Below are 13,068 nucleotides of genomic sequence, written 5' to 3'. Positions count from 1 at the left end.
GCTACAAGTCCTTCCAGGTATGAAGGTCTTAATGTCCAGGATCTCTGCAATTTATTTATTTATTTAATATATTTATTAATTTATTTATGGCTGTGTTGGGTCTTCGCTGCTGCGTGCGGGCTTTCTCTTGTTGCGGCGAGCGGGGGCTACTCTTTGTTGCAGTGTGCGGGCTTATCATTGCGGTGGCTTCTCTTGTTGCGGAGCATGGGCTTTAGGCACGTGGGCTTCAGTAGTTGTGGCTTACGAGTCCTAGAGCGCAGGCTCAGTAGTTGTGTCGCACAGGCTTAGTTGCTCCGCAGCATGGGGTATCTTCCTGGACCAGGGCTCAAACCCGTGTCCCCTGAATTGGCAGGGGGATTCTTTACCCCTGCGCCACCAGGGAAGTCCCTGTCCTCTGCAATTTAAGTAATGGTTTTCAAAGTGATGTGGATTATGAAGCTTTGCCCAAGTTGTGAGACTACAAATGAACATTTATTTGACACCCATCGTCCATTAGGTTGCTGTGGACATTGTATCACTTGATCTTCCCAACAACCTTGTGAGGGAGGTATTATCATTTATTTTAGAGATGAGGACACTGAGACTCAGAGAAGTTAAGCAACTTGTCAAAGATGGCACAGGTAGAACATGGCAAAGCTGGGATTTGACCCTGGACTGTGAGATTCCAAAATCCATGCTCTTCTACAACATCAGAGGTACTAGCACCATGGACCCATGACCCAGCAGAGTGATTACTGTAACAGGTTCAAATCAATTAATTTGCACACAAAACATTGTCTGTGGCCTGAATAAATAACTCCAGTCATAGATATTTACCAGTCATTCAGGTAGATGCTGTTGTAATTTTTAAATACAGATGAATATGAATCAACTGAATCCACAGTGGCTTTTTGTCACTTTATATCTTCTCTATTGATAACAATGGTAGCTAACATGCATCGAGCTTGCACAGTAGGCCTGGTAGAATAGTAGTAAGGAGTACAGCCTAGGTCTGAACCCAGATTGGTTGCACTCTAAAGCCTAGCTCTTTTTTAAAAATTTTATTTTATTGAAGTATAGTTGATTTACAATGTGTTAATTTCTGCTGTACAGCAAAGTGATTCAGTTATACATATATATATATATATATTCTTTTCCATTATGGTTTATCACAGGATATTGAATATAGTTCCCTGTGCTCTACAGTAGGACCTTGTTGTTTATCCATCATATATATAAAAGCTTACATCTGCTCACCCCAACCGTCCCTCCCCCAACACCTTCCCCCCTTGGCAACCAACAGTCTATTCTCTATGTCTGAGTCTGTTTCTGTTTCATAGGTAAGTTCATTTGTGTCATATTTTATTTATTTATTTATTTACTTACTTACTTATTTTGGCAGCTTGCAGCATCTTAGTTCCCCAAGCAGGGATTGGACCCCCACCTTCGGCAGTGAAAGCACAGAGTCCTAACCCCTGGACCACCAGGGAATTCCCTGTGTCACATTTTAGACTCCACATATAAGTGAATCTTTCACTTTCTGACTTACTTCACTTAGTATGATCATCTCTAGGTCCATCCACGTTGCTGCAAATGGCTTTATTTCATTCTTTTTTATGGCTGCGTAGTATTCCATTGTATATATGTACCACAGCTTTTTTATCCTTTCATCTGTCAGTGGACATTGAGGTTGTTTCCACGTCTTGGCTGTTGCAAATAGTGCTGCAAGTGAACGTTGGGGTGCATGTATCTTTTTTTTTTTTTTTGCAGTAAGCGGGCCTCTCACTGTTGTGGCCTCTCCCATTGCAGAGCACAGGCTCCGGACGCGCAGGCTTAGCGGCCATGGCTCATGGGCCCAGCCGCTCCGCGGCATGTGGGATCCTCCCGGACCGGGGCACGAACCCGTGTCCCCTGCATCGGCAGGTGGACTCTCAACCACTGCGCCACCAGGGAAGCCCCGGGGTGCATGTATCTTTTAGTTTTCTCTGGCTATATGCCCAGGAGTGGGATTGCTGGCTCATATGGCAATTTTATTTTTAGTTTTTGAGGAACCTCCATACTGTTTTCCATAGTGGCTGCACCAATTTACATTCCCTAAAACCTAATTCTTAATGACTACGATCTACTGACACAATGGATGGTTAAGTACAAGTACTATCATGTGAGGATCTTAGTAATTTTTGACATTTGAAAGTAATTTACTTAGTGATCCTCCATCTCTTCCTAGGGGTGCCAAAAATGACTATGCACGTGAGTTGTACTGATATTGTCAGGAGGGGATTGAGGGGACCTTGTCACCTGCTATAATCTCCATCAATCTCCAGGCTTCCCAAAATAAAAACACAATCTATATGCAAGCAATGTCCTTGCTGTACAAATGGAACTCTGTGACCAGACCCCTGACCTCCTGCCCCTTCCAATCAGTTATCTGCCTCTCAGAATTTACAATATAGCAATTGTCTGGTAGCCTCTGGTGAGTCATGATACATTTGGGGTTCCTGGCACTAGAGGTGAGGACTCTAGTCACTCCTCACATCTAAATGGGCTCAGCAACAGACCTTAAGCCAAGATGTACGCCGGTTCCAGACAGACAGCTTGCTTCGATCAGTCTTCCAAAAGCGGAGTATGGCAGGAAGATCCCTGGCCTGGAAGTCTAGAGACCTGGCTCACAGTCTCAGATCTGCCACTAACCAGCTGAGGGTAACCACCAGTGTAGACATCATTTTCCCACTTATAGAGTCAAAAAGTTGGATGAGAGCAGATGATCGCTGAGGTCTCCTCCGGCTCCAACCATCTACTGGAGTTGGTGAGTCAAGTGCATCCTGATCCAGAAGAGGGAATAAATATGGGAGGTTGAGTGGAGAGGTGTGGAAACTTGCACTGCGTTTCTGTTCTCATCCAAACCACAAGTGCGGGGCTTCCCTGGTGGCACAGTGGTTATGAATCTGCCTGCCAATGCAAGGGCCTGGTTCGATCCCTGGTCTAGGAAGATCCCACATGCCGCAGAGCAACTAGGCCCGTGCACCACAACTACTGAGCCTGCGCTCTAGAGCCCACGAGCCACAGCTGCTGAGCCCATGTGCCGCAACTACTGAAGCCCGCACGCCTAGAGCCCGTGCTCCGCGATAAGAAGGCTGCACGCCGTAACAAAGAGTAGCCCCCACTCGCCGCAACTAGAGAAAGCCCTCACGCAGGAATGGAGACCCCAAAATAAATGAAATTTAAAAAAACCCAAAACCCACAAGTGCCATGCAAGTCATCCTGTGTTTAAGGTGGCTTTCAAAGTGAATTTTCTCTGATTTTCTTCTCTATCTTGCAATTGGTGAAGAGTAGAAGACCTTTATCATATGTAAACCCAGGTCTTAAATTTAAGACCCGATTCATCAACCATTTTCGTATTGACAAGGACAATAAAGAAAGAGGTGTCATTTGCTTGCTTGTTAGTCTCAGCCATAATTCCAGATTTCCCTGTCAGGCTGGGTGACTCATGGCAGTTACGAGTGCTGCCAATGAAATTTTTAAACTTTACATGTGTCAAGAGTGGCCTCAAAATTTCCCCAAATAATGTAAATGGCTGGCAAATATAGTAAATTGAAAACTCAAGCTTCTTTTTTTTTAAAAATCGTAATTGTCAGAAGACTCTCCAATCCAGGTTCTGGTCGCTGTCACGCATAGTTTGGGGCCCGGTGGGGGCCACAGTTGGGGGACTCATTATTGTGGCACAGTGATGTCCAGGTCTGAGACAAGAGTCAAAGGCCTCTGGCAAGTCCAGTAAATTTTCCAGTTTTCTTTCTGCTGCCTCTCTATTTCCTAACCCCAGTGTTCTCCCGCCCCTTAGACTGATCTGATAACAGAGTTGTAGTCATTGATGACAGAGACTTAAAGTCATATCCTTTTCAGGTACAATTTATTTATTTATTTATTTAGTTAGTTAGTTAGTTAGTTAGTTAGTTAGTTATGGGTGTGTTGGGTCTTTGCTGCTGCGCGCAGGCTTTCTCTAGTTGCTGTGAGCGGGGGCTACTCTTTGTTGTGGTGCACGGGCTTCTCATTGCGGTGGCTTCTCACCTCCCTCCCAGAACTAGTCTGTGGTTGTAGACACGGGGTTGCTTCCACCATGTTGCCATGTGTGAAGGCTGGCCACAGCTCTCCATTTCTCAAGAACAGCCAAGGATGATTATCATGGGTAACTCCTTTAACTTCTCTGAGCCTTAGTTGGGCTCATCTGTAAAATGAGGCCATGATAGTGGTACCCTGTGACTTTGTTTTGAAGATAAAAATAAATTATATATGTGAAAGCATGTTATAAACTGCTGTGCTTCCTACAGATGCCAGTTATTATGATGGGGTTGCCCTCAGATCCTGATGGGTTAGCTGGTTGTTGATTTGTTCATTTATTTATCCGCGGGGCTTCAGGAAAAATAATGAAGAGTTGACTTACAGGATAGGAAGTAACAAGTAAAACCTCATTTCCTCCAGGAAGGAAATATGGCAGGACAATCAAGGGCTATTGCTGCAACTCTGTAACCTGCCTGGTGGGACAGGAGAAGAACAATACCAGAAATAGCCACACACAGCCCAGGCATCTACTGCATGGCCTATAGAATGAAGGGGCTGCCCGAGACTGCATGGCAAGGCACTTTGGTAACAATGGCTAGTGGAAGGGAGCCCTTCCACAACATTTCACTAAAAAGTTTAATTTAATCTCAAGATATATATATATATATATATCTTGCAGTACGCGTGCCTCTCACCGCTGTGGCCCCTCCCGTTGCGGAGCACAGGCTCCAGACGCGCAGGCTCAGCGGCCATGGCTCACGGGCCCAGCTGCTCCGCTGCATGTGGGATCTTCCCGGACCGAGGCACGAACCCGCGTCCCCTGCATCGGCAGGCGGACTCTCAACCACTGCGCCACCAGGGAAGCCCGTAACCTCAAGATATTTTAATGCCTGGCTTGAACTGCCGTATGCTTTTCTTGTTTGGGGTTTAATCTACTATACAGTAGGTAAAATGCCATATCCTGCTGAAGACACCACTTCCAGGGTCTTCCAGGGTCAAATATGTGACCAGCATTTCAGAAAAGAAGATAGACAAATGGTCAAAAAGCTCATGAAAAGGTGCTCAACACCATTAGACATCAAGGAAATACAAATTAAAACCACAATGAGATAGCATTTCATACTATCTTAAAAGACTAAAATCAAAGACTGCCTGTGTCAAAAGTTGGTGAGAATATAAAGCAAATAGAACTCTTGTACATTTCTGGTTGGACTGTAAAATGGTATAACTGCTTTGGAGAGTTATTTAGCACTTTCTTATGAAATTAAACATACATCTCCCCTATGACCCAGCCATTCCATTTTGGGGCATTTATCCAAGAGAAGTGAAAACAAATGTCTCCCAAAGACTTGTACAAGAATGTTCATAGTAGTGTGATTCATAATAGGCCAATACTGAAAACACTCCAAAAATTCGTCAGTAGGGGAGTGGATTAACAATTGTGGTATAGCCGTATTACAGAGTAATACTCAGATTAACAAACGAATCAGAGAACTCCCATCCCTAGGTTGAGCCAGGTACCCACATTCAACTACATCTAGAAATAGATTTGTTTGAAGTTTCCTTGTGGTTTGAAAAGGAGAAAAGAGAAGTCTGAATTTTTAAGAACTGTGTCATAGTTGCTCTCTCTGCCTGTGATGGAGAGAAAAGCTGGGGTGGCATCTGGAGAAAGACTTGGGTCAGGCCATTTTGTTAGGGTTTATGCTGGGAGTGACTTGGAATATTAAATCCTGTAGAAGGTATTGAGGTTTTCGGGAATGGAAGCGTTATGTGATCAGGTAAGGTAAAAGGCTTGAGTTCAAAATCATAGAGACTGGCCTGAGGCAGGAATGGGAACACCCCTTCCATTGTAGCAGGAGGAAGAGAGGAAGAAGTTGGATAGCAATGCAGTTCAATTTATAGAGTCGATGAGAGAAAATTGAGAGTTCTCTAATGATTCCTAATCCCTCTGAAGCAGGAGGCCAAATCATGTGCTGAGAGTAAAAATTATGTGGAATTAGAGGCTTAAGGAAATGGAGAAAATGTGGAAAAGTCACTCTGGAGGATTAAAACTGACAAGAGAGCCAGAAAGATTACTGGGGTCCAGATACAGAGTAGCTGAGGTTGGAGCCCATAAACGTTCAGAGGCACTGAAATGCCAGGCTTTGGCTCAGCAGCCTCGGCATCGACAGGGAGAAAGCAGGGGGGCTTTCCTCTGTTCCACCTGGTCTTCTCTCCTGACCCCGGACGCCAGCCAGCAACATGCAAGCCTCAACCTGCTTTGCCCTGGCCCTTCCCTGTTCCTGATCACTCCCTGTTCCCTGCCTTCTGCAGTTTTCATTTCTAGGGGAACTGGAAGTGCTCCTCAGTAACAGTGAAATCAAGGGCAGGATTATTTGGGGGTGGGGAGCGGTTGGTGAGAGGAATAAATCAGGCACACAGCCTCTTCACTGGCAGTGGGGGCCTTCAGGTGTGTGCGACCCTGGGATGGCGTGTGCAAAGGGTTCCAGTTACTTTTAATCAGGCCAGAGGCCCCTTGAGGTGCAGAGAGAGGAAGCACATGTTAGGCCTCAGCGGGAGGCTTTTTAATAATAAGTTTTCTTGTTTAACAACAAGAAATGCTCATGACATATTGTTATGCTCTTTATGTAAGCAGGTTATTAAAGGGCACTGATGAATATTACCAATTTTGTTTTAAGCGTATGTATGTACAGTCATGGAAAATAAGCCGAATTGCATCTTCAGCTGTACCAGATCTCATAAAGCTGCTCTTCAAAGCAGCTACACCACATTTACCCTCTAGAGCAGGGGATGATGAGTGGAGCTTCTCCACCAAAATTTCCTATTATCAGACTTCTAAATTGGGTGAGAAAAGTCTCATTTTCCCAATTGAGGTTGGTTGTTTTTTTCTCGTTTTTTGGGGTTTTTTTTTGCGGTACGCGGTCCTCCCCACCGCTGTGGCCTCTCGCGCTGCCGGACGCGCAGGCTCAGCGGCCATGGCTCACGGGCCCAGCCGCCCCACGGCACGTGGGATCCTCCCGGACCGGGGCACGAACCCGTGTCCCACGCATCGGCAGGCGGACTCCCAACCACTGCACCACCAGGGAAGCCCCTTTTTTCTCATTTTTAAAAATAGGAATCGTTATTACACTGCAGTCTGAGTCCAAGTCTTTTGTTAGTCATATGAAAACTGAAGAAAGGAATTGCTTCTCTGTAGAGATATAAGCACAAAGGTGCTGATATGTTCAATGCCAAATTATCTAGAAAGTAACTGTCCACTTTGAAAATTATCAACAACTCTTGCTGAGCTGGACTGAGCCAGGATTGTGATGTAGGCAATGTCTTTTTAATATCTTATATTTGTACAGTGCTTCCGAATTTTAAGTGGGCTTTTGAATAAGTTAAAAAACCTGAAATAACCCTCCAAGAAAGGTCAAGCAGATTTTATCTCCCCCATCCTACATACAAGAAAAGAGATTAAATGATTTGTCCAAGACCTCCCAGCTAGTAAATGGTGCAGGTGAGACTAGAACCCAAACATTCAGATGCTGAGTCCAGGGATTTCCTTCCCATCATTTACGGGACCAGATGAACCTGAAAGCATTGTTTAATCATGAAATTCCAGGATTCAGTGATTTACCTGTTTTGTCATCTCCAACAGCCAGGCTTTAATGCCCTCATTTACCACCCGGCTGAACAAACCACCCCTTCAGGGTCACCTAGGCCCACTTTAATTTTGGCACTGCTCACTACCTGTCCACCGTCTCTGATATACTCACTCCCAGTCCCATTGGAAATTGTACCTGTTTGGAGTTCTGTGTTCAGAGGCTTTCTAGACCAGTGCTGTCTAACAGAAATATAACATGAGCTACAACTTTGATTTAAAATTTTCTATTAGCCACATTGAAAAAGTAAAAAGAAAAAGGTGAGATTAATTTTTGTAGTATATTTTATTTAGCCCGATACATCTGAAATATTATTTCAGTATGTAACCAGTATAAAAATTGAGATATTTTACCACCTTCTTTTAATACTAAGTCTATGTATTTTAGAATCACAACACAGCTCACGTCAAACTAGCCACACTGCTCGATAGCCACATGGAGCCAGTGGCTACCATGTTGGACAACACAGTTCTAAATGATGACTATTAACATAGGCTTTGATGCCCTAAGGCAAAGGAGTAGCCTAACACAGGATATTTTTGAATCTGTGGAGAAGACGTTTTTGGGTATTTCAAGCTGTGCTCTATGCCAGGTCAGGTCAGCTCTAGGCTCCCTTGAGCTCTGCTCTTGTACTGACCTCAAAGTGGAGCTATCCACCCGCTCCCCTTCCACCCTGCTTCTGACTCAATATACATGACCTTTCTCTGGATCATCTTCACAAAATTGGCTCTCATTTTCAATTGACATCAGAATCACTTAAGGAGATTTTCAAAAATGCAGCTTCTAGTTTGAACATGACTCCATGAAGTCATCAGTTCCCTTTTCCTCTTGGAGATCATCCAAAAGCACTAAGAACAGAAAAATAAACTTTTCTTCTACAGCCTTATGAATCACAAAAGATGTGGAAGGGCTACTGAAAGCAGTAGAAATAGAGAAGATACATGAAGATATGAAGAAGGTAAAAGAAGGTCCGGAGAGGACAAGTTGATGATTTTTAAAAGAGGCAAAAAGCATACATCTCTAAGGTAAGGAGTACACCCTGAGGCGTACAGGGTAATTGTTGGGAGGAAAGCAGAGGATGGAATAGGAGAACACACAGGTAGCTGGCAGTTATTGGTGATATTTGAGTTTGGTGTGGGTTCACAAGTGTTCATTGTATTTTAAAAATAAACAAATAATAGAGGAAGGCCACAAATGGACTAATGATGTGTTTCACAGACTAAGGTTTATGATTTATCTATTTTATGCATCTGATGTTAATGAAAAAATATATGTTAATTGCATTTGTAAACTGCAGCAACAACGAAATGTAATTTTAAAAAGCTCTCAGGGCTTTTCGTTCTTACTCAGATGGCATAAGCCCACTACAGCCTGTCTCACCCTCAGATTACAAGGAAAAACTGGACAAAATGCTGCCAGACAGCGTTTCCTTGATAACCATGTTGATGGTTGTATTGTGGCTGTGTAGGAGAATGTCCTTGTTTGTAAAAACCTCACACTACAATATTCAAAAATAATGAAACATCATGTTGGCAACTTTCAAATGGTTTAGGGAAAAATGAGTTATTTGCAGTATCTGTACATTTGAGATTGCCACTTTTCTGTAAATTTGAGATTGCTTCAAAATCAAAAGTTTAGGGAGTTCCCTGGTGGTCTAGGGTTAGTCTTCGGCGCTTTCGCTACCGTGGCCTGGGTTCAATCCCTGTTCGGGGAACTGAGATTTTGTAAGCCGTGTGGAGCAGCCAGAAAAAAAAAAAAATCAAAAGTTTACATCAAAAAGAGTGAAAAAAATGTTAGAAACAAAAAAAGATAATTGCATGACACAGAAATGATTAAGGATTAGCACCCAAAATAATTTCTATCAATCAAAAAGAAAAAGAGATGCACTGAAATAAAAAATGAAAAAGAGCTGAGAAGAAAAACCATAAATGAACATGACAAAATGTTCCACACCTTTAGTGATCAGGGGAATGCGTACGCAAACCACAATGTAATAACGTTTCACACACACCAGATCGGCAAAACATTTAAATCCTGACAATGCTGGAGTATGTGGCAAGAGGAGAATTCATACACCACCAGTGGAAGTGCAATGGTTAGAATTACTTTACAAAACACTTTGGCATCACCCAGTATTAAATCCAGCAATTTTACAACAAGATAAATACCCTATTGATCAGCACTGTCCTGTAGAAATAAATGCAAGCCATATATGTAATTTTAAATTGTCTAATAGCTCATTTAAAAAGTAAAAAGAATCAGCTGAAATTAATTTTAATAACATTTTAATTCAGCCCAATATATCCAAATTTTTAAAATCATTTCAACATGTAATAGATATAAAAACATTATTAATGAAGTATTTAGAATTTTTTTCATACCAAGTCTTCAGTGAGTAGTCTTAGACTTGCAGCACTTGGACTTGCTGTATTTTAGGTGCCTAGCAACCACATATGGCTAGTGGCTACTGTACTGGACAGCATAGCTCCAGAAACTTGACACGCGGAACAGGAGGCCTGTACAACAATGGCCGTAACAGCATTGCTCATAGTAGCAAAGTCTGGACAATCCAAATGTCCATCATCAGTGGAATTAATAAGTAAACTGTGTCACATACATACAAAATGGAATCCCAGACAGCAGTGAAAATAAATACATTACAGCCATAGGCATCAAGCTGTTTGTTTCTCAAAAGCAATATTGAGTAAAAGGAACAACTTACTGAATGATGGATACAAAATGACTTCATTGATATAAAGTTCAAAGGCAGGCCCAACTCCATGATGTATCATCTAGGGATACACACATGGTTTGTAAAAGTAAAAAGCAAAGCAGAAGAGTGGTTAATACAAAAATTCAGTCCACGATCCTCCTGGCGGTAATGGAGGAGAAGCTCCTTGGGGATTCCCCTAGCAGCAGTGAGGTTCTAGTTCTTTACCTGAGAGATAAGTGGATGGGCGTGCATTTTATTATTCTTTAAAGTGTGTGTAAGCATTTTACGTAAATTATATTTAAATAGAAATAATTTACATTAAGGTGTGTATAGTGTGCCTCTGACTGGGGGAATTGTTAAAGCATGAGAATATTGTATGAATATTTATTCATATGTACAACATATCTCTGAGAAAATAGACAAGAACTGGTAAAATTAGTTGCTTCTGGATAGAGGAGTTGAGTGGCTAGAGGACAGGAATGGGAAGAAAATTTTCATAATATACCCTCTCGTATCTTGAATTGTGAAGTTCATGAATATTACCTAATCCATCAATCGATACATTTCTCTAATGCAATTGCTTGGCTCGCATCCCTGGAAATTCCGATTTAATAGGCCAGGACTGAGGACCCAGAAATTGCATTTAAATAAGGGAGGGGATTGTGATGCTGTAGGTCAAAGGACTACACTTTGAGAACCACCTCTACAGGCTTATTCATTCACAAACCCTCATTGCATGCTTATTGTGCACTGGTCACTCTTCATCTGTATTTCCAACAAGCTCCCCAGTGATGCTGGGGATGCTGCTGGTCTGCAGTGGGCTGTTTTGAATAGTGTATTAATCATGTTTTCTATTTTCTGTATTTTATGACGTTTTGACGTCTTAAAAAGCTTGCTGGCCAGAGAAAAACTGCTCCTCCCAGGGCTAGCAGTTCTTTGAGAAAGAAAATGGCTCAGCGGGGAGCGTGCCTTTCACACACACACAGCAACCAATCCAAGCCCTTATTCCTTAACCACCACCTTTACCTAATTCACGCACGTGGAGCCAATCTTTCCCCGGCCCTAAATTATCCCAAGACCAGATTCCAGGCAACTAGAGACCACGTCTAAAGACCAAAGCCCACAGAAATTATGCAAACTAGCCAATCCTACACTGTTTCCTCTGCCCTTCCTTGCTGCCTTTCCCACAGAAACCCCCTTGGAGGCTTTGACTCAGGCCCTCCCTTCGCTCTTGTCTTCGGCCTCCCGACCAAAACCTGGCGTTTCTCCCGTGGCCCTGAGTTGCGGGGCCTGCCTCTTGTATCTAGGGGAACGGTAAGTACCATTCAATTTTTCTTACGATGGCACTGATCTCTCTCTGTCATCACTCAGTCACCTTTAGAAATTAAGACCCGGGGCTTCCCTGGCGGCGCAGTGGTTGAGGGTCCACCTGCCGATGCGGGGGACGCGGGTTCGTGCCCCGGTCGGGGAGGATCCTGCATGCCGTGGAGCGGCTGGGCCCGTGAGCCGTGGCCGCTGGGCCTGTGCGTCTGGAGCCTGTGTTCCGCAACGGGAGAGGCCACAGCAGTGAGAGGCCCACGTACTGCAAAAAAATAAATAAAAAAAAATAAAATAAAATAAAAAAAGAAATTAAGACCTGGACACAGAATAAATAACAGGTCTGACATTGTTCTTGCTTTGTAAGATATCCCCCTTTTAAACGTCTGTCTCAGTCTACCTCTGTTTACATGTTAACGAAAATTTACATTGAGATCCCTGTCAAATAAAAAGCACCTGGTCACCGCCAGTGAGGCTATACATAGAGATGCTGAGAAAGCACCGTTCACAGCGTGGGCAGCGCAAGCCGGAAGGAGGATGCAGTGTCGGGGACACGCGTGCACTGGGTGGGGAGCAGGGACATGGGAGGATCCCAGTCCTCTTGGCAGCTCCCCAGCGTGTCCGGCCTGATCTGTGCCTCAGCAGCCGGCCAGCTGTGACCAGTGACTCTGCTCCGGTGAACTGGTTCTTGGCTCCCCTGGGACCACGAGGAGAGAATAAAACGCTACCTGCTTTCAAGATCGCAGAAAGTCACAACCCAGTCCCACCTAGATTTTGTTTGTTGGGCCGCGCTGCACGGCTTGCGGGATCTCAGTTTCCCGACCAGGAATTGAACCCAGGCCGTGGCCGTGAAAGCGCAGAATCCTAACCACTGGACCACCAGGGAAGTCCCCCATCTAGCTTTATTCTCTAAAGTTTCATTTGTGTTTGCAACATAAAGTAATTCCTTTATGTGCCTGTACATATGTCCTGGTTTTTTTCTTTTTCCCCCAGAAGTAAGAACAAATCCTTCTTTTGAGTTATTCAGAGCTTCTAGGCTGTAGGGAGAAACAACACAAAAGAGTGCATGATTATGCTGTCAGATGCCTGAGGTGAAGCCATTAACCAAGTTCCTTTTATCAATTCCAGCAGCCTCCACTGCTTTCTGGGAGGGTGGGAACTCATGGAGGAACAGCCTGGCTCTTTGCAGCACCCACGTGATGAGATGTTTTGTTAGTGCCCCGTGTGTTCAGGCCGGGTTCATTCTACTCTACATGACCTGATAACGTGGGGATACTTGGAGTTTTGCTCATTTACTATCTCACACTCTGGAGCAAAAAATTTGAGGGATCTGGTTCATATTGTCTTCTCAAAGAGCTT

At 43.7% G+C, this 13,068-nt stretch overlaps 1 protein-coding gene across 13 annotated transcripts in view; it reads left to right on the top strand.

Annotated features, from left to right (window-relative positions):
• MRPL30 (mitochondrial ribosomal protein L30) overlaps nt 1-13,068 on the top strand; it is a 71,330-nt gene that overhangs the window by 38,380 nt on the left and 19,882 nt on the right. For 12 of the 13 annotated variants that reach the window (XR_013830959.1, XR_013830960.1, XR_013830961.1 and 9 more), the window contains 2 exons: nt 8,561-8,704; nt 11,583-11,706. The gene's annotated coding sequence lies outside the window, so the exon portion shown is untranslated. The remainder of the gene's footprint in view (nt 1-8,560; nt 8,705-11,582; nt 11,707-13,068) is intronic. The other variant, XR_013830966.1, reaches the window with a different exon arrangement.

The sequence above is a fragment of the Stenella coeruleoalba genome (assembly GCF_951394435.1).
Source record: "Stenella coeruleoalba genome assembly, chromosome: 13".
Lineage (NCBI taxonomy): Eukaryota > Metazoa > Chordata > Mammalia > Artiodactyla > Delphinidae > Stenella > Stenella coeruleoalba.
The sequence above is the reverse complement of the archived record's forward strand: the minus strand, read 5'-3'. Positions and strand labels throughout refer to the sequence as shown.